The sequence below is a fragment of the Pseudopipra pipra genome, chromosome Z (assembly GCF_036250125.1).
Source record: "Pseudopipra pipra isolate bDixPip1 chromosome Z, bDixPip1.hap1, whole genome shotgun sequence".
NCBI lineage: Eukaryota > Metazoa > Chordata > Aves > Passeriformes > Pipridae > Pseudopipra > Pseudopipra pipra.
This window is the reverse complement of record NC_087581.1, coordinates 45,040,262-45,063,832: the sequence shown is the minus strand read 5'-3', so window position 1 is coordinate 45,063,832 and position 23,571 is coordinate 45,040,262. Positions and strand designations below refer to the sequence as shown.

The 23,571-nt window shown below is 39.1% G+C and overlaps 1 long non-coding RNA gene across 1 annotated transcript; it reads right to left on the bottom strand.

Moving 5' to 3' along the window:
- Positions 1-1,017: 1,017 nt before the first annotated feature.
- LOC135407856 (uncharacterized) lies at positions 1,018-4,961 on the bottom strand. The gene is made up of 3 exons (XR_010427049.1): positions 4,908-4,961; positions 4,572-4,627; positions 1,018-1,205 (listed from the first exon to the last, which is right to left on the bottom strand). It is a non-coding gene; the product is annotated as an uncharacterized LOC135407856 (long non-coding RNA).
- Between the last annotated feature and the right edge of the window lie 18,610 nt (positions 4,962-23,571).

Below are 23,571 nucleotides of genomic sequence, written 5' to 3'. Positions count from 1 at the left end.
GAATAAAGCTCTTCTCAGAGTTCAAGGAGCTTTAATATGTTTGAAGGATGCTCTGATGCATGCTTTTATGCAGTGCTCTGGAAATAAGAGGCTGAAACTAGGTCAAGAGAGCAATATTCTTCACAGCACAGTATTTTAAATTGAGATGCTTTAGAAGGCCGTAGTGGTCTCTTTTTTCCCTAAGAGGTTGGGGAAAATAAACTGTGTGTTAATGCAAGTTTTGAACAGATAACTTCTCTGCTGTATTTCTGTGGCAGAAGGCTGTCAGACAGATAGTCTAGGGAAAAGCAGTTTACATTAGTTTTCTTCTTATTTATTTCTGCTTAAAGCAGGAAGAAGTGGGGGGAGCCATTGACTCTGCATGATACTGTAAGTGGGACATGTGGATGCATAGACTCTATTGTAATGGTAATTCTTGCCTTTGGCCCAGTGAGCCAATAACACATACCTTAGTAGCTGCATCTTTCTATATCATAGAATTTTAAAACTTGTCTATGCAATTTTCTGTACATACAACTTGGAAATGTTGCTGTGCTCCAAACTCATGTATGTTTTCCTTCCTCAGATATTGTTATTTATATTTGGGATTATATTGGGCATTTTTTGTGCTCATTAGTAGCTGACACAGTTTTTGGATGATGTTAAATAGTTTAAGGAAATTACTGTGCTTTAAGTTGTCCACAGTTATAGCTGCGAAGTGATGACTAAGTAGATAGGATGGTCTTAACACTTATAGTTTTACTTCAAGTGAATAGCAACAAAGGTCAGTGCTCTAAAACAGACAATCAAACAAAACATCTTTCGTATGAATAAACACAAAAACTTTTTCTTGCTAAAAACTATAACTTGAAAGTAAGTGTTGGGAAACCTTTACCATGTATATGTTAACTTCACATTGGTCATTTAAATGAAAATTAATCAAAACCATGCTGAAAGCCTGTGCTGAAATGTGACTGAATTAATTTTCTCTGGAAACTCTTGCTAATGGACACAAATTTTACTTTTTTTTTTCTTGAATTTGTTGAAACACAGTATTAATAACATTGTACTGTCTTCTTCTACTTTTTTGGCTTCTGCATGTCTTCTTTCTTCATCTTCTAGATTGGGATAGCCTCCAATTTCTTCTCTCCCTTTCTACTCTTCCCTTCTTCCCATAGCTTGGCTGCATGGAAGAGGTTTTTTGTTCCAGCTATGTTGTTTGGCAGCTGAAGAAAACAAGCATGTCAGGGAGGGGAAGAGGACAGGTAGCTCTGACATAGCTTCATGCTGCCAACTCCTCCAGATATACAGGACAACTTTGGTTACATAACCTCATCCAGTATTTGGAAAACCAGGTTCAGACTGAAAGGGACCTGTGGATCCCATGGCTATACCTGTGATTTTAAATGCTCCCTTACTCACTCCAACAAGGGAGCACAGAGAGCCAGTGGGAGTGGGCTCTTTCCATGGCTCTTCCACGGGACCCACAGCCCCATGGCACTGGTGTGACACTCATTATATAAAAAGTCAAAGCTGGAGCACTCGATGAGCTGAGGGAGTTCCTGCCTAGAGGCAGAGAGTGTGCTAGGGGAAGAATATTTTAGAATTGCAGAGGTCTTATAATAGGTGGTTTACGGAAGAAACTAAAGATGAGGAAAAAAAAGGATTTGGATGATTTGGGGAGGAACAAGCTGGCAAAAACATGAGAGATAAGGTGACAGAAAGATCTGGTTGTTTTTAAACAGTTTGCTAATCAATACACTTTTCTACCTGTGCTGTGTGCCCAATTAGCAGAGTCTGTCCTGTCTTCTTATTATATTAATTTCTAGCTTTGCTTTCCTGGGTTCAGGCCTATGTTCTCTGTGTGTGTATGGGCATACTGAGGTCTCAGTGCCAGCAGCTGGAGTAAGACCAGGGGCTCGGCGGGCTCATGGTAGTGGCACCAGCCTCTGAAAGGCTATGATTACATGTGCACATGTGGTGCATTTGTGTGCTCTGCATCTGAGTTTTCAATCATCTCTGGATTTTAGTGTCATTTAAAGACAGCTCAAGCCATGGCAAAGTAGGGAAATTTTGATACACTTGATTCCTGCATAAAGTGTCTGGTAACATGACAGATGGCAGTTTTAAGTTAGTTAGAGAAATGGAAAAAGGGTTTAGAATTTAAAGGCACCCAGCTAATTGAGATCGCTATCCCACATTACATAGCTGTTTACTACTGGAAGTCACATTTCAATGAGCCAGTAGATGAATTTTTATCCATTTATAATAAGGGGAAATAGGGGGGCTTGATAAGTTAATTTTGAATTTTATTTTTTTTCTGTATTGTCATTACTCTTTCTTCAATTATTTCTTTTATTTGTTTTGTTTCTGTCAATTGTGCTGGGTTTTTTCTTTGGCTTTAGGTTGGTTCTGGGTTTGTTTGGTGGTTTTTTTTCTCCTGCTGCTGCTTTGTGGAAGGGAAATTATCATTACTTATTTACTGGTCTCCCACAATACTTCCACATTTCTGTGTTTTGGCATGTTTTTCAGGAGGTAGGAGTTACTGTGAGACAAGATCCAGAATATCTGAGTGACTGATTTCAGTCTAATCCATCATCTTGGACAATATTGACACCAGTCTGAGCAATGCTAAACCAGTGCATCCTTCATAACCAAAGATGTTAATGATCCCCACAGCTTCTTTATGGCATTACACTTTGTCTGTTCCAAAGGCTTTTGGTGATACTACAGCTTGGATTCTTCACTCCTGAGATTGTAAAAGGTTGAAAGACAGACTTGCCATGAGGTTCCTTATATTCCTTCATGTTGTCAATCCTTATTTAGAGATAAAGGAACTGCAGCTTTCAACTGAATGTGATGAAGCAGTCAATGCTTCACAGTGGTTAAGAATTACTGAGTTATACACAGGATTTTTCCTCAGTTTCTTCCAATAGTAATCACTTAATTCCCCAATGTAGCCTTCTGAGAACTATAAATAAGAAATTGTGGAATTATTTTGTCAAAGATTAACATTAAACCTAAACTGCAAGTGTTTCAATAATATAGTTAAAGTATATAGGACAGTAAAAATTAGAGATAAAGTAGGTAATCTACTTACATTTCAGGAAAATTTAATGCATTTTCAAAGTATATTACGTCCAGCTCACTACCTTTCATAAAAAGACGGTCAGTAGTTCAGTGCTTTTAGATTCCTGAACCTCCCCTCGTTCTTTAGTTATTTTGCTTTCCCTAGAAATACTGCATGTTATACATGCTTTCAAAAATTCTCTCGTCTAAGAGGTGCTGTGAGAAACCCCTGATGACTTTGCAGCATGTCAGGGGAGTTAGTTACAAGGTAGTTAAAGTTGATGTTCCCAGCTCCTAAGATGTCTCGTCTTAAAATGCAAATCCATTGATGAAGGAGCTAACCTGCTTCTGTAAGTATACCTATTTGTAAACATCTAGTACACCAGCATCAGAGCTGCACCAATTCTGGTAGATTCTTCGGAGTCTAATTTACTTTGATCCAGCTTTGATGGGCTGGATCACAAATTAAACAGATGGCATGTGAAATGCTTATTCTGAACCATTAAGGGATGGTACAACATGCTCTTCAAGTAGTTTTCTACACATCCCTCTCCCTTCTTCTCCTCGTTTCAGCTTTTTTCACCTTTCTTTCTTTTATTTTTTGCCAGAGCCCTTTCCAGATAATAATCAATTTACCCTCCTGTGCATTTTTAATTTTTTTTCACATATTAAGACTGTGAAGCCTTTTATATAATCTATTTTCCCAGAAACATGGTAAGGACCATTAGATACCTTACTCTTCTATCTCTACCTTGTATGTATTTGTGTTTCAGTTGTTTTGAGAGGTCTGGGCTCAGGTTTTTTTCACATTTTATTGTGACTCTGACAAACAGCAATAGCTAAATTGCTACATACTTTATAATGTTTTTTCCTAGGCTGAGTGTTTGCTATTTTGTAGGTTGAACTCCTCCAGTGTGAAGAAGCCCTTGTTGTAGTTTAGAAAACACTTAGTTCATCTACCTGATGGGTTTAAAAAGCATTAACATTCATTGAGTAGCTTTCTCATCGCTTTGATTTTGACTGTTGATGTTTTTAGTCCCTTTATTTACTGCGTTTGCATAACTGGTTTAGCAGGAAATAACACAGGACTATTTTGGTTCCTCTGTATGAGACTCTATTAGTGGGGATTGGTGTTTTGGACCATTAAAACACTGCCCAAGAAAGGAGAAGTCACTATTTTTTTTTATTATTTTATTTTATTTTAATTTAATTTAATTTTTTCATGCAGTTCTGTAAGAATAGCTTGTTTTGGTGCTTTGTAGAGATTTGGTAGGGCCTCTGTGTGTGTGTGTGTTCATATCCTCAGAACAGAATACTATTTTTACCTCTTTCAAACAGTTCAAACATGGTTCCCTGTTTACCAAATGCTTAATTTTCACTCCCATCCTCACATTTAAAGATAGAATAAATGAGTCTTTTTGTGTGTGTGTATTTCTTTGTAAAGTAGTTTGACCTGGACATATACAGGCTTGAACTTTGCTTTAGTGAGTCTTATAGCCCATAGTAAAGATCTTTGAACTTACCTGGCTTCCCATAGCTACACCAGTGCTGTAGAACCCACAGATATATTATTCCTCACCTGAAAAACAAAACAAACAAACAAAACAAAACCAAAAACATCAGCAAAACTTGCTACATAGAAAAACATAAATAAGTTTGATTTCTAATTGCACAACTTTCATTCTTGATGGGAAGATCTGCAGGGAAGTTTTGGAAGAAAGGCAGGGATGTGGTACTTCTAATACACTCTTATTGAATCCTCATTCTTCAACAGCCAAATTAACTACTGCTTTCAAATAGTATTATCCTCACAACATTTCATCTTGTTGTTTTTCTAATTTCTTACATTGTTTTCTCACCTTCATGGAAGGATTCATTTTCCTGTCATCATGAGGATATAACAAACTACTGGAATGCAGCAGATGGAGCTCACGTATTGTGGCAACAGTACATAACCCTGGTGTTCAAAGGCTCTTTAGTGTCTTCAATATGTCTGCAGGGCAGCCAGGTGGGACTGCAGCATATACAGCTGTACCAAAAGTAACAGCAATCTGGATTTGTTGATACCAACAAAGAGAAAAGGATTAGCAGTCGGGTTTGGGTATGTGAGGCTTGCACAGGACATGAATAGCCCATGCTGAAGCCCTCAGCACTGACACTGCTGACTACACAGACTTTAAGAAGATTAAAGTTGGCAAAACTTCTGCTCTCTGTGCTCTAGCACTTCTGTTTAAATTGTGGGCATGTTCAGTGCAGTGTCTGTATGTACAAACATATGCATGACCCCACTGTCACTTTCAAGATCCCCACTGCCCGGGTGACTTTCAGAGCTGCTAATGTGGTAACGTTATGTTAACTAGAGAATTGCAAATGCTGGCAGGATTTCTGGTCATTTTTATTCCTGTTTTTTTTATACAGTGTCTTTAGATGGTTATTTGTGTAATCTTGCTACTTTCAGAATTTCTTGCAGATCATTATACAAGCTAATGGTGGATCTCTTAAATAAATTTGAAGGTTCCTAAGTGGATCTCTTAAACAAATTTTAAAAGGATCATTTACTTATTAACTGGTGTAAAAGGGAAAATACTGGAAGTAGACAGAATGTTCTGGATTAAACTGATGGATAAAGGGGAAATCAAAAGACTAAAACTACTAATCGGTTAGAGATGAAGTTTGCTGTTCCAATAGAAGAAGAAAGCCAGGGAATAGATGAGGTAAGGAGATAGGGATTAAAATTCCAGATACAAACAAAATGAGGTCATAATTGCAGCAATAGAACTAGAGCCTTGGGGGAGGAAAGCAGGCAGACAGCAAAGCTTCTCCTACTGGAGCACTGATCTCCAAGGAAATTGTGCCCTGGGGAACTAGGGGACAAGCAACGCCAGGTGGACTGGAGCCCTGCAGCCCAGTGACAATGACTATTGGGTACATCTAATGTAGAACCTTCTCTCTACATTAATTTTTTTCAGGGAACTGGAGCTGTAACACAAAATGATTTCACGGAAGATGCAGGAATCCAGAAAGGAGTCCCACCACACCTGCTCGGGATACAGGCTAACTGAGGTGGGGATGACAGCACCTCCTTTTTACAGAATCATGGAATCTGAAGTGTTGGAAGGGACCCATCAGAATCACTGATATGTACCTGAGGACATTACCAAGTGCTTCTCAAACTCAGACAGGCTTGGTGCTATGACCACTTCCCTGAGGAGCCTGTTCCAGTGCTCAGCCACCCTCTGGGTGAAAAAGCTCTTCCCGATATCCAACCTAATTTTGTTTTGTTCTCTGCATGAATGGGTTTGTCATTCTATCACCAAAGACTGACCAAACTTCCAGGCCATGGGATTCTTCAGTGAGAGCATTTCTTGCTGTTTAACTCGTTTAAAATTACAAAAGCCAGGAAAAATATTAAACTGAATGAAAATTTGGTTTGTCCTTGTATTATGACATTTCACTGAGTATTCAGATGGGAAAGAATCTCCTTTTTTCTCTCTCTGCTCCAAAGACGGCTGTCTCTTGCTAGGCAGAAGGAGTCTGTGGTCACTTCGAACACAGATGAGTTTGTAAGCCCAGTTCAGCCTGTACCAGCTGAGGAGGAATGGAGACTGCTCTTCAAAAGGAAACATCATAGTTTGCTGGCTAGAGCATGCTACGCAAAAACTGAGACTATGGTTCCTTTAGTCCTTGTTAGAGAAGGATTTTGCTTCTGGAATGGGCTCTAGATGTTGCTGCTGCCCTCTGCCTTGGCTTCCCACAGGCCTCAGAGCTATTGACGTGTTCTCATCTAGACTGTGCTTTCAGGACAACTACAGCTTGGATGTGGACAGTCCTCCAAACCAGGAGGCAGACAATATTGTCACTTGCAGAGCATAGACTTGTAGTGTAACAGATTAGTAGTTAGGTCAGTTATTTGTTTTGAAAAATTTTATTGTGCCATTTAAAAAGAACAGGTAGCGTATAGAAAAACTTGCCCCTGAGTGCCAGCTTAGGGTGTTGCCACTGAATTATCTTTAGCCTGTACAGCCTAGTTACTACAGAGGTCTCCTTTTTAATGCAGTGTAAGATGAATGTTTGAGGCACAGCAAAATGCAGACATTACATAAACTACCACCAGTTCACACATCTTACCCTCAGGAGTCACAACCAGAAATGGCAATGAAGCAGTAGAGAACTTCAGTACCAACCACAAGCTTTCTCCTCTGCCATTCTAGGTCTTCTTGATGAGACTATTCTATAGCCAATGAATGAAAGAGTTTTTCTGGGATGTTGTATGTTAACAACACTTGGAGCTGTCTCACTTTAACTTGACTTTCTTTCTTGGCTGTTCCTACATTAGATATTTGTCTTAATTTCCCTCAGTAGAGACAGTGGATGTACCATACATAATGAAGTGCTTCTGCCAGTGCCAGCAAGAATGCGAGTACACCACCAAAAGTCAAGGTTGTAGGTAGCATCATCACTGTAAAGACACCATAACCACCTTTACTGCTCCTGCATGTGACACAATGGCAATGTGTTCAAATTGTTCCACATATATAACAGAGGTAGGAGACACTTACTAGAGTCAAAGCTTTACTTTGATTTTTTCTTTGAGTCCCCTGCAAAGACTTGCATTTGACTGAAAGCATTCTAAATCAGGATTTATTTAACAGGGCAGACAAGGTGGCAAATAAGAAGGCAATGTATAATAACAGTGTAAATCTTAGTCAAAAAGCTATCAGGTCATAAGTCCTGAACACATGATGGCACATTAGTCTTCTCTCTAACCTTCTTGCTGTGGAAAAAAATTATCCAGTGCCTTTTCTGGATCACAGAAACAACTAGTACAGAGATTGACTAGTTACGTGTTTTAGTGTGTAACCACTCACACATGGTGGAAAAATTATTTCTTCTTATCAAGTCAAATATTCTGCCCTTGATTCATAGTAATGTAGCATGTGATGTATTCTCCCTTTTTGTGATAAAGGCAGAAATTATACAAGTACACTTGCTTTGTGCAACCTTGCAGCATTCTCCCCTTGTCTCCACCTTCAAATTTAATGTTCTAATTAGTAGAAAACTTGGGTAGGTATAGAAAAGCAAAAACCTTGCAATGCTAAGCCGTGGCTTTAATCAGATTAGAAGCTTCAAGAACACGTGTAGGACCTTCAGAAATCCAGTTATACAGTTTAACCTGCCAATATGAAAAATTTGTTCCCAGCATAACCCTCACAGTCATGAATTCTGACATGAACCATAAATCTATTCTGTATTAACTCTAATGCTAGTTAGTATAACAGTAAATAGCGTCTCATCTATGAAACATATGTTAGATTTTTTTTATTATTATTTTTTTATCCATCTAAGCTCTTTTCTTTGTTTCTCTGAGGGAATGAGGAAGAAGGTACTCTGCTTATGGTTTTGTTCAGAATGTAGTTCAATTCCTTCTCCTGATTCTAAAATGCTTACTTCTGTATCTTCAGTGGAAGCTCCTCTTTTTCTTGTCTGAGGAAAGCTTAGATGAATGACACTTGGCTGACCTTCTGACACCGTTACAGGATTTTTCTATCTGCTCTGCCATTTTTAAGCTAGGATGTGTCTAATGGCCAGAGCAGAAAGCATTGCAATAAAGCCCTTAGCTGCTGCCAAGTAATTATGTCCCAGAAAGGACATAACCTTGTCAGCCTTGGTCTGATCCTGAGCTAAGGAGCCTTGCTCCAAGGGCTAATGAGATTAGGTAGTGCAGTCTACTGACATGGGCTTCCAGATTCAACCTCATATTTTATTTACAGTTCTGGGACACCTTACATGGATGTACAAGCTTTTGACTTCCCCAGCATACAAGGGAGAATCACACTCTTTCGCATGTAGGAGTAATGAGTACACTATTCCTTATCTTCTTTTCAGTCCTTGCGGCTGAAGTTCATTTGTTTCTTTTCCTTGGTGTTTAACTTAGCTAATATTTTTTGCTGGACTCAGCAGATTACATCTACACAGCTGTCTATTCCTGGGTGCCAGTCAAGGAAGGCCATGCTATTCAAATGCACAGTAAAGGTCTCAAAGCTGCATCCAGGTAGGGCCAACCCCATCCATAACATGTCCAGGAAGTGTTCACAGAGAGCAGAACTATCCCACCTTTTAACAAGATAAAGGAGACAGACTTACCTAATGTGTATCTTCGTGTAAATGTGAGAGGATTCTTGGAATTGGAACTGTAGGGAATACAAGTTTTATCTTGCTATGTGGAGCAATGTCTTATCCTTTAATTGACCCACCAACCAAGATTATCTGCACGTTAGAGGATGCCAAAACAAAGTGAAAGAATCTGAGTTTAACCATCAAGGAACTGAAACAAGTGAATTTTCAAGTGCCTTCGGAAGTAACAGTTGTTTTCTGAGGCTTAAGCATCTACAGTACCAGCTTAGGCAGTCTAAACTCACTGCAGTGTTTCTGCTTGGACAGCTCTTGATCTGCCCCTGCCAGAAAAATTAGCTTTGTTTATTGCCCTTCACCATCTCACTACTGACTTGAAGGGTGTGTGACCCCAGCCCCTTAAATTGCCTTGTTTGGACAAAGGCTTTACAATGTCTATTTCGAGGGTGCCTTACAAAAACTGAATACCCAGAGGCCTCATTGTTCTCAGAGGGAAGTGCATTGTTACATTTGTAACTACAAATACTAAACAAACAAAACAAAATCAGGTTGCACAATACTAATTTATAGAAAACACAAAAAATATGCCAAATATTTTGCTCTAACTTAAGCAATACTTAGGGTCAAAAGGGGGGATATTTCTTAGTGCTAGTATCAGATAAGAAATAAATCAATCTACATTTGACCCAGGTTTATCAGCAGTAGTTACTGGGTAATCAGTTCAAACATTACCTTCTTAGTAAACAGAAATATTCTCATCACCCTCTATTGCATTCTAAGCCAGATATTACTCAGATAACACTTAACATTTTGCAATATCATATTGACAAGAAAAACTTATATTTTTATACCTGCAAACAGGTGCTGCATTCTGTTTTTTCCAAAAATTAATAATAATGAAAATAAATTCAATTTCAGCATAACTTAAGTGATACAGAGCTGACCTTGAAGCATTTTATTTGTTTATTTTAATTGATTTTCTGTATTTTTTATTGGCAGAGTACTTGTTCTAAATAAGATTTCAGGCAGATTTTGAGATTTTTAGTCTCAAATAGTGTCCCTCAGAAGCCCTATTCTCCTGCAGATGGCAGTTCTCTCAGCCTTATTCACCCTGTGTATCACATATAAGAATGTGGTCTTAATCTATGAAAATAACCTGATATATGTTTAATGTTGTTAACCTGCAGAAGTTTTTTTTCAAAAATAATGTTGTCTATTTGCCTTTATAAACTTCATGCGATTGTTACAATACCAACAGAAATTGTCTTTTAAATAAATAGTTTAAAAACCAGAATGAGTGACTAATACTGTATATAGATTTCACCACCTTATTTACATTACTATATGAACACCTGACCTTCTACAATGATATAAAATATATTTTTATAATAGTACATAATGCTATCTGACTGGTTAAAATTTCAGGTGAAGCAACAAGTTAACTATACATATGGCCAGTAAAGGTCATACTTGCTCTAGTTTAGCATTTCTGGTTTCTGTCTGGCTTAAACCAGAACATGCAGGACACAGCAAAAAGTTTATAGAGCAGCCCTTTAAACCAGTAAAACATTCAATAAAAGTGGAGTCAGCAGGACGGGCGAGACTCAAGTCTGTTCTTATTTTGTATGTTGTCTGCTAGGCTCCCTATACTAACTGGAAAATTCATTGTATATTAACTTTATTTTCTGCTTTTCTTCCTGTGGACTGTACGGCAGAGTGAGATGTTGCTTCTGGTAATGTTTGTCCTATACACATTAAATACAGTGGCTGTTTCTAGTAGTGATATTTCTGATGGTTCCTTCCTTATTGTGTGCTCATTAAAATTTCGGGGAATTTGGTTTTGTTAACCTTGAGCTGTTGGAGCAGAAGCAGATAAAACAAGTTGCAGTAATAAGCACTCTACAGAAAATGGTTACTTTGTAGTTTTAGTGTCTTGGCTCATTTACAACCTAATCATTACAGTTCATTTGCCAGGAGCTGTATAATGCTCAGTTATGCATCTGTGAATAGAAATTACATAATTAAAAGCCAGGCAGCAGCACATTCCTTCTACAAATACATGGCTGCTTTAGGTCTCTGATTTCTCAGGTGAAGCCTGTGAGCCTTTGCCGTTCAGAAAGTGTATCTGAGCATGTCAGGTTCTCCTTGTAGCGTTTGGGGCAGTGTCCGTTCACTTCAACTGCAGTACCTTCTGATGTGCTCTTTTGATCTGCTTGTGCATGCAAGATATTCACCCAGGTTTTCTGGGCATCTGCAACTCATGCTCCAACCAGACAGTCTGATCTCCTATCCAGAAGACCAAAATCCACCATTGCCCCTAGACATATCTCCCAAGCATGAAAAATCATGTTTACAGAGACATTGAAAACTTGATAGACCTAGATGCATTTTTCGGTTTACTATTTATTTGGGTAGGTAACAAGGCTTCAAGTAGCAACATTGCTTTTTTCTCTTTTAAAGTATTTTCTCTTTGACCTGAGTTATGTTTAAAGGGAAAGCAACCTGAAGCCACTTTTTCCATGGATGGAACCATTGTCTGACAGACATTGCAGTAGCACAGCTGTACTACCTTACTTTCTACAGTTGAACAGTCTGTGGTGGAACTTGTTATTTTAAATGGAGGAGGTGAGTCAGTGCTTCACTGGACTCTTGCAAGGACACTTGGAGCACTGCAAAACTCAGCCCCCATTCTCTTTGGTTTGATATTTTGTCAAATTCAAAATATGCCAGTTGTGCATCAAGTTTGTAGTACAATCAAATTGCTCCAAAAGAAGCAAACAGTTATTGTCTCATATTTTTGAGGGAACTTTTCAAGGACTGATCGATAACTTGATGTGGAAACATGCCTAATTTTCAAATCAGCATTTTAAACAAATAAATGTCATGTGCTTTAGACCACTTGTAGTCATCTTAAACATATGATGATTAGTTTGTTTTTAGAAGTTCGGAAAAAATATCTTTCTGACAGAAAAACTTACTCTCCTATTTTAAGATGAAGTATATATGCTTACATAACTGTCTGTGGTATTTTTGCGTTGGAAAAATATTATCAACCAGAATCCCCTGAAGCATTGGGGTCCTTTGCTAGCAGAGCACTTGGACTGCAGCAACCTCTAAATCACATTGCATGACTGTAGGTAAGAAGACCCAAAAACAAATAAAATTTTGCCATGCATATCTGCTTTGGAGCATCAAGAGAGCAAGGGGGGCTGTTAGTCCTGAAACCACATATTTTTGCAGTCATCTACTTTTATTTTCCCATCATAACTCAAGAAGTTCTGAAAAAAAAAAGTAGGAAAAAATAAACTCTGTGGCTAGGCAAACTTGTTGGAAGTGTGACAAAAAGCTGAAGCAATTTTTCCAACACTATCATTCAAAACCTCTGACTTTTGTTTAGCTTTCATTTTGGGTTATGTTAAGACGAGCAGATAATGCTTGTCTCTGATTTACCAAGTAGAAAACTTACAGGTAGGTACTGTACTCTTGAGTCTGGCAAAGGAGATTGGACTTTTGGCATCTCTTTCTCATATGCTTGCCAAGCTGGACAACTTCCTACATAACTGATGCCTTATTTGGAAAATGCTTAAACTATTTCTTGGAAAGTGTTTGAAGGTCAGACAGAGTTTTTTTGGTGTTTTGCAGTATTTATTATTGCATAAGAAGGTTGTGTCCTACTTCTCATGGACATCTGGCTAAGAACTAGTGATATGACAGAGGCATTCTCCCTGACACAAAAGAAAACCTACTGGAGACAATAAAAGGCAGAACTACAGACAGGTCCCTGTACCTGCTACACATTTGTTTTTACATTTAGGAAATAGGTGCTCTAGAATTGTCTTTAAAATCCCTCAAATATATACATACTGCATGAATTTTGAGGCTCAAAATGGGGTCTCTGATAATGCAGCTTTGAAGTCATCTACTCTGTGGCAGGGGTCCTCAAGAGACCAACCAGATGACAGAAGTTGATGGTAGAGGCTCTGAAGATACAGGTACAAGGGAGTAATAGGAGGTTGAAGGTTGAAGCACAAATCACAACTGGTCAATAGGCATGACAAAGAACGAGGAATATGTATATCACCTATAAATATCCCCTATCTGATATAAACATAGAGGAGAAAACAGGGAGGCGTCAAAGGTGGTCACAAACGCTAGAAGAATGGGAACAAAGGAAGAAAAGACAGTGGGGAATTGCTCCACTCTTGTCTTCTTCCACTAAGGACACCACTGCTCTTTAGTCACAGCAGGTTCCCCTCAGCTTGCGTAGTTGAGAAAGGCTGCTTTTTGGCTTGCTACTCAGCAACATTTTACCTGTGTAAAGTGTCTCTACTATGTCACTGGATAATGTAAATTTGGCCTCTGCAGAGCCCTGTGAGTGTGTGAGCATGCGCGTGTGTGTTTTCCACTCCAACCTGCCCACACAACAAAGGGATTGATGCTGCAGCTGAATAACTCGGAGTCAGAATAAGCTCAGATGCAACAACTCACTTGAATGAATATAAGGACTTCAAACCTCCTCCCCAATCCCTCCCCCAGTTTCTTTGATCTCCTTTTTAAAAGTCTCAGGCTGTCAAAACACGAATGCATGTATGCATTTCTGCACATGAATAGTCCCGGCAAAGTTAAGGGAACAGAGCGCTGCCTACACTCCCATTCAACCACATTGGATGGAAGACCAGTATCTCTTTTCTTCTACACTTTTATTGTACCTTATCTGAGCATTGGATTTGTTCTTAGCTTGCTACTTCCTGCCCAGCGTATTTGTACATTGAACAGAAAAGTTCCAGCCCGGTTAATTATAATTAATTGAAGTGCTAGGGAAGTATCTGATTCAAAGAGTGATGGTCCCGCTGTAGAGAAAAAGAACCAAATAAAGCAAGGAAGAAAAAGTATTAGAGTATGTATTGGTATTTCTCTTATATTTCCTCTTTTAAGGTTAGGTTTTGTCTAATGGTCTGTTTCAGCATAAACTTAGAAGATTTCTGGGTGGAGGAGAAGCAGTCCATACAATGATGTGTGGATACTGTGGTATTCTTGTGTTTGGGCAGAGTGTCTCTGAATCAATTAAAAATTTAGCTTTAGGAGTCCTGTGATTTGGATTGAAAACTGAGAGATAATTATTAGGAAAGTACCAACTTGAAATTTTGAGTATTCTGTGGAAAACAAAACAAAACAAAACAAAACAAAACAATAAACAACTTCTTGATATTGGTCATTTTATGACTTTTTAAAGGTACTGTGTACTTGCACAGTAACCTCTCTCCTGCATCATCCCAGGGCAGCAGAATTACAGTGCTGCAGTTCTGAGGCTGTCCTAATAATTTCACATTATATTTACTCATGGTAGAACTTTAAAGTAGCCTTTACCTTTCTCTGAACTCAGACTGGAAAGGCAGCCAATGAACTACCTAAATTTTGTGGAAAAAAGCCTGGGTTGTTACATTAAATCCAAATTATGTCCCTGGCAGACTATAAACCTGTATCTTCAATTTATGGGGAAAGTATCATCAGATGTGTGCTGCTCACCGGGGGGGTGGCCTCCCCATCCCCTTAAAATTGTCACTGCTAATACTACTGTGGAGAAGACATGAATAAGCATAAATATGAAGGCAATGTGTGGCACAGATACTCAGTTAAAAGCCAAAAATAATTGCTTCTGGGAAAATTATTGCTTTTTGAAGTGTGCAGGCCAGGCCCTGTGAACAACACAACCTGACAAATTGTCACATGTGGCATATGCTACAGCCTTGGTTCAGAATCTCGCCAGAGGCCAATTTTGAGAGATAATTGCAGGACTAAATGATTTCCCTCTCTTTTCAGTTCTTCCTGAGTTTTCAACAGACCCAAAATGATTTGCAGAAGTAGGTCAAATTGGGCAGTTGCCTTAGATTGAAAGCACTTCCACAAATGTAACTAGGGAGCAAGAACCAATCTGCAACGAACGACATTAGTTATAATTGACCTTTGCCTTTGCCATCTAGCTGCATTTTTAATCTGCAATAGCTTCAAACACCAGGCTAATTATATTCCTATAATGAGCAGCATGCCAAAGAAAAAGAAAGGCTTTCTTTTCTAAAGAAAAGCCTTTTAGAAACTCAGGATCTGCTTCCTTTGTACGTTGCTCACTTTCTCTCTCAAATTTCTCTATTGAAGATTCTTTCAATCTTTACACTATTCTCTATAAATAAAACAGCATTGAACAAAGTGAGGCATGTAATCTGTTGACTGCAGAAGTGAAAATATTACTAATTTTGTCCTTTGCTGTAATTTGGATATAATTTCTGGGAAAACATGAATTCGAGAGATTCTAAGCAGCTGTTGGCTACATCATTTTATGAAAGGATCTAAGCCACTGGTGAAGGAAGCCAGTCAGACATTGTTTCAGGTCTGATCAGTTCAGATTTAACTTAAAGAATTGTACTAAAAACCAATATAGTGATTACTATATGTTGCAAAGAACATACTGGATGGAATGTTTCTCTTATAACCCCATTTTGTTCCAGACTGCTGGGACAAAATACCTTAAGGTATTCATGGAGCATTCATAAAGATGAACCATATGAGAATTTAGATAATTCCCTTCATAATCATACATTGGTTTTTTAGCAATTCATTCACATTGTGGCAGAAGTTTAGTTTGATGTTAATGCATAGGTACTAAATCAGATCTGAGGCCTAATTAGTTGAGTGTGCTCTCTCTTAGAGTAACTAGGTGCAGATGTATTTGATAGCTATACAAAAGCAGGCTGGTAGAAAGTAATTTTTTTCTGCCACATTAGGTCTTTCCTTTTATCTCCAATAGTGAAAGTAACTGAACTCATAAAGTGAAGTTAAAATTTAAAAGAGACACTGTTTGATGGTGGCCTGCTTATCTGCATGAAAGTCAGCTCTGTAAACCTTCCTAAATTCTTGGCTTCACCTCTGAAAAAGAGTGCTTACAAAGCTTTCTTTAAAGCTAACTTTAGTAACAGCTCTGTTCACTCGAAAATGAGGAAAACCACGCAAAATACTCTAAGAGCTTTAAAATTCACAAAACAGGGAAAAGCTAAGTAATTGACATAAACTGTTGTCGTAATAGGGAAAACACAAGTAATTTTTCATGTCAAATTTTCCATAGAGGTAGTTTGTTAAAAAAAAAACCCAACAACTTATTTCTATTTCTCTACGATAAAGAACACGTTTTTTTTCCTTTCAGGGCTGAATATACAATCTCATATCTATCCACTGCTTGGTTTTGAGTAACCCCGTAAAAATACTAGGGGATCAGTCTTTAGGATTAAGCAAGAGAGATTCCCAGAAACAGATTTACACTTCTATATTCAGTACAATGCACAGAGATTTATTGCCTTTTAAACATACAAGAATTACTAAAATCCTCCTGATGATATGGTGTTAAGTAGCCAATGGTCCAGAGTTAATGGGTAGAATACAGGTGTCACAGATGTGCTTCTAAGGAGTGATCTAATGCTAACATGAAATTAAAACTCACTTTTGGACAGATAATTATCCTAGTGGTTTTGTGTGCCTTGACAAAGCATGAGGCAGCTTGAATGCTACTAGCTGAGCCCAGAGAAACTATTACCTTACCCTGGTAAATGTCATGTTGTGTGCGTTAGGAGCAGGCTGGCAGATACACATCTGCTCCCACATCTCTTCTTCAAAGCTAATGCAGCTACAGACATCTTGTTGAGTGGTTTATGTCTGTACAGTAACCTGTGCCACCTGGTAGAACTCAAAAAACTGAAGGTTATTTGTATTAATCAAATACGTAAGAGGTCTAGCTCCAACTGAGGCAATAGATTTTTATGAATAAATTGCATGTGTCTTGATTTTCAGTGTTTGTAACTTGATCTGGCATAGGATTTTGGCAGTTGGTAGGGACACCTAAGTTGTCTGTGGGACCTCTCAGCAGCCTCACAGTAGAAAGCTCTATCCAGGGATCCATCCACTGCAGTCATAAACACACAAACCATACCCATGTCCTTGCTATGAGCTAATGCACAAGGGAGAAATAACTGGAAATAAGTTGAAACATGGCTTTCTCTAGGCACCTCTGTAAGATGCTGAGAGTAGGGGTGGCTAGCAGGGGACCAGGTAATCCTGCCATGCTCAGTCCAGCACCATGAGCTGCAGTTTGATCCACGCTCATCTCTCTTGTGCGTGCAGGAAGCAACATCTTTTTCTGGATAAAGGGTGGAGATGGGGAAACTGCCTGTGCTTCTTGGCAGCTCATCAGTAGAATTATTTGAGGGGGTAAAACTGGCTTCTTATGTGAGTAGGTGTCTTAAAAGAAACCAAACTCCTTATTTTTAATTAATCATTTTCTTAAGGCAGTGATCTGAAGTGAAAAAAATTAAAATCATTGTTGAAAGAACACAAATACTGTAGGTGGTGGAAATAATAGAAACTAGATGTAACAGGTTTGATCATGTCACTTGTGTTTCACTCTCCGTTTGTCTTCTTCCACACATTTGCTAGGGTTGGTGCATCATATCTTCAATTAAATTGTAGGATCAGAAGGCCAGGGGCTACAGGCTGCGACTGTTGCTTCTGCTGTTATTAGATTACATGCAGCCATGAAACTAATACTTTTAGCACAGCCTCATCAGGGTGTGATAAGCAAGCAGTCAATTTTCCGAGTTTTATATAGTGATCTATATAAAACCAGCGCACTTAAACATACATTAAATGCTTTAAATAGTGTACAGAAAGAGAAAGAATAGAACAAAACTATTGGTAGTATAAAACTTTGAAGTATTTGGTTTATTAACACACTGTTGCACTCCTGGTTTAGGTAGTGAGAGATTGCTATAAAGAAAACAAAATCTGTAAAATCTTCTTCTTTCAGATATTTTTAAAAATACCTAAATTTCCCATTTAAGTTAAGGCTAGGATAAATTTGTACAATTTTTCTTTAGTGTATCTGAGATTTTCCAAAATAACCTGCAGCAGTGGCCAAGCTGTTAGAAAACACTTTCTAACATTAAACCTAACCCCCCTACACCAGGATTTAGACTCTAATGGATTAGGAAAAAAAAAATTCCCCCTGTCCCTTTTGCAGTTGCCTTTTTTATACTTGAGGAGAATTGTCATGCTCCCCTCATGTCAGATTAAACAGTCCAACTTTTTGCAGTCTTTCCTCACTCAGTGCATTTTCTAGACCACTGGCTACTCTCACTGCTCTCTTCTGGACACCCTCCAGCTTCTCCCCATCCTGCAGGAAATGCCTTGCCCAAAACCAGTCACCCTGATTCAGCTGAGGTTTTGCAAATGCTGACAGGAGTGGAATGAGTTCTGTATGAGCCCTGTAGGTTAATGCCTCTGTTTATGTATTCTTGTACAGTGTTTGCTTTTCTAGCAACAGCAGCAGATTAACTCCTGCTAGCTTCAGGTCCAATATGATCATCTTCTACAGAAGTACTACAAATAAATTAGGCTATCTTCCTAAACACTCAGTGACATTGTCTATATGTGGTACCTTCCTGTTGAACAACACCTCCTTAAGAAGAAAAAAGATCAATTTATATTGATAACTTTAAGTTTCCATGGTGCTGACCAGTGCCACTGACCATACTTTTAGCTCAGCGCCTAAATTTCAATAGGATTGCTTCCTAGTTCAATATCCTAATTGCTAAAACTATTGATTTGGACAAAGACAAATTCATGAGTGTGTTTCTTTAGTAAATGTCTGAGCACTTTTCTGATAAGGTTCTCCAGTTTTACTCCTACCCAAATGTTGTTACTAAAAGCTATGGAAGTATTTTCGGAATGATGTCTTGGAAAGCCATTAGTAACTTGGACTCTTCAGGATGTCAGGGAATAGCTTACATCAAACTCCCAAATGGATACATCAAACTAAATGAGGGGTGAATGTGCAGGGAGAAGGAAGAACTTTTGTTGAACCTAGAAAATGCTGCTACTAGAATAAAGGAATATAACTGAGGGAAAACTTGTGGTTTGAAGCAGGCAGTGTTAGCTATAGCAGGTATTTCATACCTGTAGGGTCCTGAAGTGTTACTAATAGTCTTTTGCTTTGCTGTAGTAATAGTGTGTAGAAAGGGGTAATGACACTGTTGCATGCATCTTTCATACTTCCATGAATCACATCACCATGCATTTAGTGTTTCACAGTCACTGAGTTGTCCCTGCAACACTACTGGGAAAGACGAAAGTAGTGTTTTACAGAGGAGTTGTAGCAAAAATGGGCAATGAATTGAGGGTAGGTTACACATTTGGAGTGCCAAAAGTACCCTCCAATGTGGAACCTGTAGTTAGTTTCTGTATTTTTTTTCTTTTAGATCTGACGCAGAGTGACTTGCTATAGTTGGCACAGGAAATTGGTGAACTTGAGCAGTCTCCCATATTTTTTTATTGTCATTCTTTGAGCTATTTTTATTGCACAGTTTTAATTCGATCTCAGTGACCTCTGCACCCTCTCACATTACAAAACCTAATAATCAGTATTATTTCCTCTTATATCTGTAAAAAGGAGGCACGGATAAGTTAAAGCCACTTTTTCGAAAGCAGCTTTTTCTGCTGGTGTATCAGGAGGTACAGCTACAGCTTTGACAGACTTTAAAGATAGCCGCCTCTTACAGCTACTACAGTTGTTTTTACAGGGGTCTCCCGCTTCCACAGCATTCCCTGGAGCATCAGCAGCTCCTGTGCATTCTCCTGACTCTTCTGCATCCACCAGCACAGGTCTCCTGGTGCTGGGGAGTATCCTCTTCTGGTGCAGCCATTACCTTTCTCCCTCAGGGGTTTTAGCCCTAGTTTTACAAGTGCTTGCTTTTATTAGAGTCAATAAGTTTTGTGAATGCTCAGGGAGCTCTGTGTGGGTCAGTGTCAAGCTGGAATGCGTAGCTCGTTCACTATTAGATTTCTTCTCTACTTTTTCTTATGAGTGCCAGGGAATAAGCAATAAATCAATAGCACAACACTGGACATACATGGCTGTTCAGATTGGCAATGTGAGGTGCATACTCCTTCAAATACCAGGATTCAAGACAGTGATATATGTATTTTTTTTTCCTGGGGAGGAAAAAAATAGATCCTTTTAGCAACGAGTTGAAGATAAGTGAGTTCTGAGTGCATTGATAAAGTAGTTTCCCTGACTTACTGCTTCCTTTTTATTTGCTTTCATTTCAGTAGCATCCACATATCATTCTGGAAGCAGGAATGAAATCAGAAAAACAGCTAGTGACATATGCTTGGCTTGGAAATAGTGTACATTGGAGAAATATTAATTGAGACCTGCCAGGTCAAAGCTGGGTGGTCCAGTCCCAACTAGCCACAAATACACACCTCCAAAATACTGTAAGAGTCTAATTGCTACCCAGAGCCAGTCCAGAAGCCACTAATCTGTCAGGGACAAATAAAAGATGTCTACTCTGGCCAGCATTCATTTGACATGCTGAGGGTACAGCATGCTGGTTTATATCTTCTAAGATCCTAAATTAGCAAAGATCTGTTCCATAGTGCAGGAATTGCTTTGTGGTGCATAGGAAATGGGGAGATATCTAATGCCATTCACTTATCTGCCCGAGCCTGAAGGGACAGCAGTCATTCCTGTCCTGTTCCTTTGCCACTTGCCTGTATAGTAGAAACAAACTCCTGGCTCAGAAATAGGCAACATGAGGCTCCTAATCTGCTTTTCTCTTCCACACTGAACTTGCATAATCCACAAGAGAGCCAGGCCAAATCTGGTTATTTATAATCCAGCAAAACTCTGGCCTGCTGTCTGCATTTTTTCCTGAAGTGCAGGAGAGTGTGATGTTCACCAGCCTACTCCTGGTAGTCTGCTTTAAGAATATCAGTGCTAAAAATTACCAACATAAAATTTAGCCAAATGATTTAATTTAAATATATATTTTGTCTCAGATATACCTACCACCCTGAGTATAGGTAGCATTGTTCATTGTAGAGTCAAAAATTATTGGAAGCTCTTATCTGGATTAGAGTATTAAAATTGGATGTTTTGAAATGATCATGTCTGCCTATCCCCAGTAGTCTGTTATAGCTGTGAGAACTCTGGGGAAATATTTTTCTTGGTTTTGCATGAAGTTCCCAATAAAACACATTACTTAGTGTTCTCTGGAGTCCAAGACTTTAAGGTTAACTAGAAAACAGTATGTTGTCCTCCAAAGCAAAAAAATAAAGGACACAGGTAAATATTCTATCAACTAGCAAAAATCTGGTTCCTTAACAGCACTCTGTCACCTTGAGTGAGAGACTGTGCTTATGGGGATGGTTTGCTTATGGTCTGTGTGGAAACAGATTCAATGCTTCATGTGTCATTGCAAAGGTACAAGAAAGTCCAGCTTTCTGAAATGACTTCACATGTATGAATCCGAAATAAAAAAGTTGCATGGTTTTCAGGAGTAGGAACAAACCTTACCCACCATTGGATATAACTTTACTGCACTATCTACAAACAAGATGTTGTCTGTTTCATCAACTGATATGTAACGTCAGTTGCTGTTCACATTTCTGAGATCAGAGTTTACAAATGCAATAGGTGGGAGTGTAAAATAAAAGGGTATTGACTTTGCAGCAAGGACCAGGTAGTAATTACTGCAAGCGAAGTGTTGTGTCCACCTTGTGCCTTCCTTATGGCATAGACCTGTTCTTGATGCCTGTCCCAGGTCATCTTTGCCTTTCAAGCACATTAGAACAGAGCAAAATCCATTAAAGCATTTGGAAAAACTGAGTTTTTAGGGAACCTCTATTCTGATTCCTTTCTATGAACCATAATCCCTAAATTAGTACAAAATTACTCCCTATCCAAAAATTCCCCAATAGCTGATTAAGTGTGGTTTGGACTTACAGGCCCCAAAGCATCCCAGCAGAAGCTGAGTTGTGGCTCATGTCATTCCTCCACATGACAACAGTGCAGTCTCTGACCAGGGAACGTCACAGCACAATCACCTTGATAATAAAGGAAACCCATTAACAATTAGAGTGGTGGCCTCCCTTAAAATGCATGAAAAGCTTTAGTTTCTGGTCGGTAGAAGCCAAGCACTCCTGAAAGGACAGAAAACTTCAGGTTTGCCTTTCAGCATCCCAGAGGGATAGAAGGGCAGGGACAGTGTGCATGGGCAGAGCCCACCAGAGGGAAATTTGCCTGCACCAAGCAGAGTTGCGCACTTCTGCTCAAACCCTGCCTGTTTGTAAGAGTCAGTGACACTGTCTGGACTACAAGAACTGAACTATGCCATCTCAGTCACCCAGCTGAAATGTCTGCTTCATGAGTGCATCAAAGGTTTTGGGTCATCCACATGAACCTGGGTTTTATCTTGTTTATCCAGGCTAGTGACTCCAGTGGAATAGCTCAGGATTTACCGTTGTGTGAGAGCCGGTAGATGGCTGACAGTTTTCAACATCCCAGTTGTTTTGGCACATGATTTAGGCACTCGGTGTTCTTGGATTCTCCTTCTACTGGATTTATTGGAAATTAGGATAGATACCATGAATCATAGAAAAGGATTTAATTAAGATGCCTCTTTTCTATCACAGGGAACCATTCCCTACTTTTCAGGTCTTTAGCCAACTTGATTTCTGGGTCTGGAGTAACCTCACTCCTCTCATTTCCCTTTAGCAGCTTCTCCCCAGCCTCAGGACACGTGTGCTGTATTATCATGAATTATCAAACACATCTGAGGGGTGTGGGAGTGTTATTTGACTCACACAGCAACTAGATATGGGCTTCTGTGGCTGAACCTTGCTTCTTTGTGACTCTTCGGGCAGAGGAAAATGGAGTAGAGAGATTTAGAAATGGGGCTCTGGCAAGATGGGAGGGTAGGTGCCCAGCTATACACCCCCCTGCCAGTGTCCAGCTCCTCTCTTCTGACTTCAGATGTTCATATCCATCAGTAGCAGAACAAACAGCAGATAACACCTGGGGAAAAGTGCCCTGTATTTTTCCTTTGCTCTCACATGTGATCTGGCAATGCTGTGAGATTTAACAGTTACAGCAAATCGCAACTCAAGGCCTCCAGCTGAAAAGAGCTACCTCAAATTGCTGTATTTTAGAGTGAAAAGCATGAAATACATCTTTTCTCCCTTTGTTGATCGAAGTGCACTTTTAAATAGTAGCAGTTCTGCACTTTACGTAACTGTTTCCTGCCACAGTTAGCTTTCCAGAATCTGACTGAAATGTTCCCTGCTGCTACAGTTAACTTGCTGATAACTTACTGCTGTTTATTTACAAACACAATGTGCAGGCATCCTTTTTTGTACCCTCCACCCCCACCCGTTTCTTTTTCTGGAGGGTGTTTTTGCCACATGCAGTCCCTGTCCTCATACAACCTTCCTGTGAGCAGCGCTGCCAGCTTGGGTGGGCTACCAAGGAAACACCGAGAATTTGTTGGACTTGAAAAGAAAGCAAACAGA